Raw genomic sequence first — 5,788 nt, 5'->3', positions numbered from 1 at the left:
TTTGAAAGACAAAAAAAAAAAAAACATTCCAAAAATCAAAACAAATTGGGGGCCGAAAGGACTGCATTTTCTGTAACGCTATGTAACCTGCCCGTGTTGTCTCGGGTCCAGACGTTTTAATTAATTAAAGAACTCCAGACATTATTCATTACAGCCTACCTAGGCTTGTTTGAAAATACCGTCACTGTATTTAGCCACGATGTCACGAACATAGCCAGATATTTAGAATTTATCTTCCTTATTGGAATCGATTGCAGCTATAAAAGACGAGTCTTGTCATTCATCGTAGTCATTTTTGAAAAAGCTAGAATTGGGATTTATAAGACCCCGAAAGAATACTCAAAACATTTATAATGGATGCTGTGAAAACGCGATCCATTTTTATTAGCTCTTGTGTTCCTTCTAACACGTCAGCAGGAAGTTAAATATTTCACATATCCGGTTGCAGATAGCAAGCACTACGCCGAATAACGGAAAACGTGGATACTGTAACTAAATTTAATTCACTATAGGCCTAATATAAAAATGTATACAAATTTTCTTATAATAAACTTATGAAACCTGCCGCTGACATTATTTAGTTATTATTTAAACGAACATAGCCAATTTTACTTTTCTCTATTTCTGTGCAGTTTTAGAGGACCAATGCCATCGGCGTTCAGTAAAATACTGAAGTCCTCCCAAAATTTCACCTAACCGTTACTATAAATGAGATACGAAATTTTCGAGATATCATCCGAAAAATTAATCGTTAGTTCTAGATGCCATATTACTAAACAACTGCACTTGAAATTTCTTCAGTTTGTATTGCGTTTAGATAAATGTAGTAATTTATCCCGAAACCGTCAACTTTACACACTCGTAATTATCCTGCCAGCGAGCGAACTTGCAAACTAATTGATGTTTGCCTTCAACTTACGATAGTGAGGCGAATCGACAGTGACGTCACCAAATGTCGTTGGACAACTTCTCACTCAACAGACTAGAATGCCTGCATGGAGAAAGAATGAAGTGGGACGCCTGTAAATGCAGGATGTAAAAACTCGTATACATACGGCTGGTCGTATACGAATGCTTAAATATTCGCGATCGACTTTGGAAAAAGTTTTAAGTAAGAATAGGAAAATTGCAAGGCTAAAGAAAAATATTACAATGCGATTTTTCTTCGCGTGCATTTGACATTGTAACACAACTCCGAGGTAAATGCAGCCTAAAAAAGACGCAGCCAAAAGGCACATTATCTACGAGGGTGGGATTCGAATCCACGCGGATAAAATCCAATGGATTAGCAGTCCATCGCCTTAACCGCTCGGCCACCTCCTCCCGAAGCACAACCCTATGATTCGATACATGCATTTTCGTTAATATTCTCTTTAGGCATTTCCAGGCGACGCATCTCGAGGCGCTGTTACTTCTTTCACGCCTTCAAATTTATGTCGGCCGAGTGGAGCGAATGCTTTCGTGAAAACAATTACAGCGCACAAAAGTAGAACTGCTCGTTACAGTTTTTCTCTTCAAATTCTGCGCGAAATTGAGAACTGTCGCCGTAAATGTAGCCTTCGATCGCGACGACTGCAGTGAGAAAAATGAAATATTGTATGAACTCTCGCCGAGCGGGTTTGTCCAACAGCGTGTTATCGAAACACGTAGAATCGCGAAATTGGAAATTGGTTCTTATATATTTTGACGTGAAAAAAAACAATCGTGTCCGTCGAGGCGGCTTTGAACCACCGACCTATGGATGACTATACCACTACAGTCCACCGCTCTACCAGCTGAGCTACCGACGGAACGATTACGACTTTTGCGAATTTACGTCAAGTGCTTTGCTTTTGCCCAACTCGTTTCTTCCATAATGTTGTTGCAGGTTGGGGTTTGCATTACACCGATTTGTTTGCCTGCGCGCGTTGCACAACCGGCATGAATTCAGCTGGTTCGTAGTAAGTACGCTGGCATTCGTCCAGTAAGGAAAAAGCCATATAACTACAGTCAAGAAAATGCCACATCGCCCGAGTCGAAATCAAGTTTTCAGTGATTGGGAGACGAAATACTTACGCTGTGAGACAGTGTCCAGTGTTATCGACAATGCCATCACCGGATCACTCACCACGCTACCGCAGCCAACATTCTGAGTGCAATTATTGTTGCCGAGTGTTGGGAATAGTTGGCGAAAATGCATGTATCGAAGGATAAGGGCCCTTATACTACGTTCGCACACAATCCACGACTTACTTTGATCTCGATTTATCTACAATCTGGATTGTGACTGTCGCTAGTCGAACGTCGTGCTGTTCGCACAGGCAGTCCGCTCGAGAAGAACCTGGCTATTACAAGCGATGATAAAACTGACGTAACTACGCGGTAAGTCACAAACACCAACAAACAAAATAGAAGTTTTGGTTAGAAATAAATACTTTTTCTTGCCATACATATAATAATAGACAGATGTCGTCGTGTCTCCAGATGTCTTTCTTATTTCTCTGTCGATAGCCCGACACGTGTTCCACAGGCATCTTGTATTTTCTCGCGCGCGTGGGATTGTGGGATCTCTCTTATAACTGGATCTAGTTTCGATAACTCTCTCAGTCGATCGCGACTGAACCTCGTTTCAGTCGAGATTGAAACGGTCGAGAGCGTTCGCACCGCGGAACTGGCTCCGACCTTAGTCACAATCTAGATTGAAATGCTTAGTGCGAACGAGGTATTAGTTTCGAGCTTTTCGTGTTGTACTCGAATTGACATCATTGAACTCACTCGTGTTACTATGACTCACATAATACTCACATAATCGTAGTCTCGTGTTAAGATAAAAAGAACACAATTAAGTTTCCTAAATAATAGATTAAAATATGAAAACAATACGTAAATACGTATAATAAAACGAAAATTGCATTTATTGATCTCATATCTTCAACTTTGACATCTTAAATATGGCTGCCAGATCCATCACGTATGTATCGCTTTCATCCTTCGCGATAAGTTCCTTTTTCTCCACAATCGTCGATAATGGATAATGGATATGTTCGTTAATAGACGTTTCTCCGCGTCTCCGTCACCACGAGCAAGCGCTACTGTTTTGCAGGCTATTGTGAATGACAGAGAAGAAATAGATGGCGGCACCTGTACCTATTGCTAGTATCGTGATGGACTAATTTTAAAATATGCCTTCTTTTGTTTCTAAAAATGCATATTTGAAAATCGTAGACCCCCTAATACAATACTATCGATAGTACGGGTGACGCCATCTTTCTTTCTTTCACCATCGTTCCTAAATGTCTACAAACAGCAACGCACTCCCGTAGTAGCGGAGACGCAGAGCGACCGCTATTAACTATCGATCACCGCGTTCTAAAATTTTATTCATAAAACTAACGGACTATGAAATGAAACTGTCTGAGCCATGGAAGACTCCATGTTAATTGCGACTCTTTTTTCTTTTGCAATATAATTATAGAAATTGTTTTAGTGTCGTTTCGCATCAAACATATTAAATTTATTTTAATATTTTTTTAGTAATTTCATTAATTTTTATTTTTATAAATTTGCCTGCTTTTTAAACATTTTTTTAAAAATTTTAATTATAAGCGAGTTAACACTAATTGAACTATTGAACTATCTAGTATATTAATTAAAAATAATTTAGAAATTCAATTGACTATATTTCGATATATTAAATTGTTTACATATAAAATTACTGTGGCATTGGCATACAATCAAATTGTTTTTACTCTACATGTAGGCCTATATTTTCTAGTAAACTTTAAACACTAGTCATACAAAATAAGTATAATAGATCAGTGTTTGTCAACCTGTGGGTCGCGACCCCCTGGGGGGTCGCGAAGCCTCACACGGGGAGTCACGAGTAGAAGGAAAAAAACAAGTGTTTGTAGGTCCTACACTACATTAAAAAAAATTACAATTTCAGCGAGAATTACGGCCCACCCCAGAAAATGATAGCGGAAAAAGTGTTGATCTGATTTGCAAAAGCAAATAAAAAGTAGAAAAGTAGAAGCTGAAAATTCAGATCCTAAAAAAAAAAAACAAAAAACAAAAAGAAAAGGTCAACAGTACCCTGTGCCTAATGTTATAATTAAAGGAAGTTTCATACTTTTATGTGTGTTAAATTATTGTCGATTCTTCTGAAATTTTCATTTTAATCAACAATAATTTGTCTCAACAGAAAGAAAATTAAATACATAGTTTTTAAAATCACTGATATAGTTTTAATATGGCCCTAGGGGGGTCGCCAGAATTTTTTAACTTGTAAAGGGGTCGCGTATTCAAGAAGGTTGAAAAACACTAATAGATCATTTTCATTTCATTTTTTTTTTTCCTTTCCGTTCTATGAGCACTGAAAGAATCTTTTGAATCGTACCCATCGTGGGTTCGCCAAAGCCCGCAATGGAGATAACAGAGTGGTGAAGGACGAGCCCGACATATCACCTACGAACCACCCACGAAAAAATCCCGAAAACTTTGGATTCTATCTCAGGATCCCAAAGAGGTAGGTAGATGACGCCTTAACCGCCTCCGCCATCCGGCCATCGACTTTAATAGCATATCTATTATATTATATGACTATATATTTTAGATATTCTAGACTATTATATAGTCAGTTGACTATATAATAGATCACCAACAGTCGTTTCCTCATTTACGAATAGATTTTATTCATAAATATACAAGTTTATCCATATTTTCGATTTAAATTCAAGATGGACAGTAATGGCAGGTAGAAAACTATCAAGCACTTGCAGCTCCTGTGGATCATTCTTAAGTCCTCCCCAGTAACAAAAATTAGCCTCCCTACAGGTTCTTCTGGATCCACCACTGAAAACTTTAACCGACTGTTACTATTATCTATTATCATTATTATTCATTCACTTTCTATATTAAATATTTAAATTAAAAGCTAAATCTTTTTTTGCTTCATGATAACCACCCGCTCAAAAAAAATTGTTTGAATAAAAAATTTATTGTATAGAAATTTATACGTGGCTTTTCGATAGTCAGAAGAATCAAAGTCGATAAGTTCAAACGTACTTCTATTATTAGTAAATTACGTTAATAGTCAAGATACACAGAAACAAAATGCATTCCAGGTACTGTACAGTACTTCCATTAACAGTTTCTATAGTATAAAACCTTTATATTTAGTATCAATTAATAGTATTGATGTATCTATGTTTTATAATAGTATTAGGCATAAATAAAATAAAATATAATTTAGTCAACAGGAAAAAAATAGAGAATAAAGATTCGTCAAACGTAGTCTACTCGAGACAGTTTATTTAAAGACAGATTTTTTTTCTTATTTAATCCACATTTTTAAAATGTTTAACATTTCTTTTCTCGGGTTTTGTCTCAAAGGGTTAAATTTTTCCCCACAAATATATTTCAATGAATAACTTCAATTATAATAGGACCTATAAACAAGGTCATTGAAAGGAGGGGATCTGGGGATTTTTTCATTTTTCCCCGGGCCCGGAAAAATCTTCGGAACTCGTAGTGGAATCCTACCCCTATAAAATTAATGTTATTTTTTCTAATTGAAAATAAAATCGAAGACTGATTTTTATTAATAAAGAAACACTACGTATTTGGCCATTGACTGTTCTATCCAGGATCTCATACAAACTCTCAACGGCCTTGCCTATTCATAAGAAATTTACGTTATGTACGCAAAACTTTTGGGATGAATTAATTAAAAACTCCCTTTAGTAATCAATATATTTAGAATTCTATGAAAGTTATAACAGTAGTGTAACTCTTGTAACTTTTTAGTATT

The 5,788-nt window shown here is 36.5% G+C and overlaps 2 non-coding genes across 2 annotated transcripts; both read right to left on the bottom strand.

The window, feature by feature from the left end:
- Positions 1–1,241: 1,241 nt before the first annotated feature.
- Trnas-gcu lies at positions 1,242–1,323 on the bottom strand. The gene has a single exon. It is a non-coding gene; the product is annotated as a tRNA-Ser (tRNA).
- A 384-nt stretch (positions 1,324–1,707) lies between these two features.
- Positions 1,708–1,790, bottom strand: Trnay-gua. Its single transcript is given in 2 exon segments — positions 1,708–1,743; positions 1,754–1,790. It is a non-coding gene; the product is annotated as a tRNA-Tyr (tRNA).
- Between the last annotated feature and the right edge of the window lie 3,998 nt (positions 1,791–5,788).

This window comes from Centruroides sculpturatus, unplaced genomic scaffold, assembly GCF_000671375.1.
Source record: "Centruroides sculpturatus isolate CEXI.00-Female unplaced genomic scaffold, Cexi_2.0 scaffold41, whole genome shotgun sequence".
Lineage (NCBI taxonomy): Eukaryota > Metazoa > Arthropoda > Arachnida > Scorpiones > Buthidae > Centruroides > Centruroides sculpturatus.
Note: the sequence above shows the minus strand (reverse complement) of the source record. Positions and strands in the feature narration are given on the sequence as shown.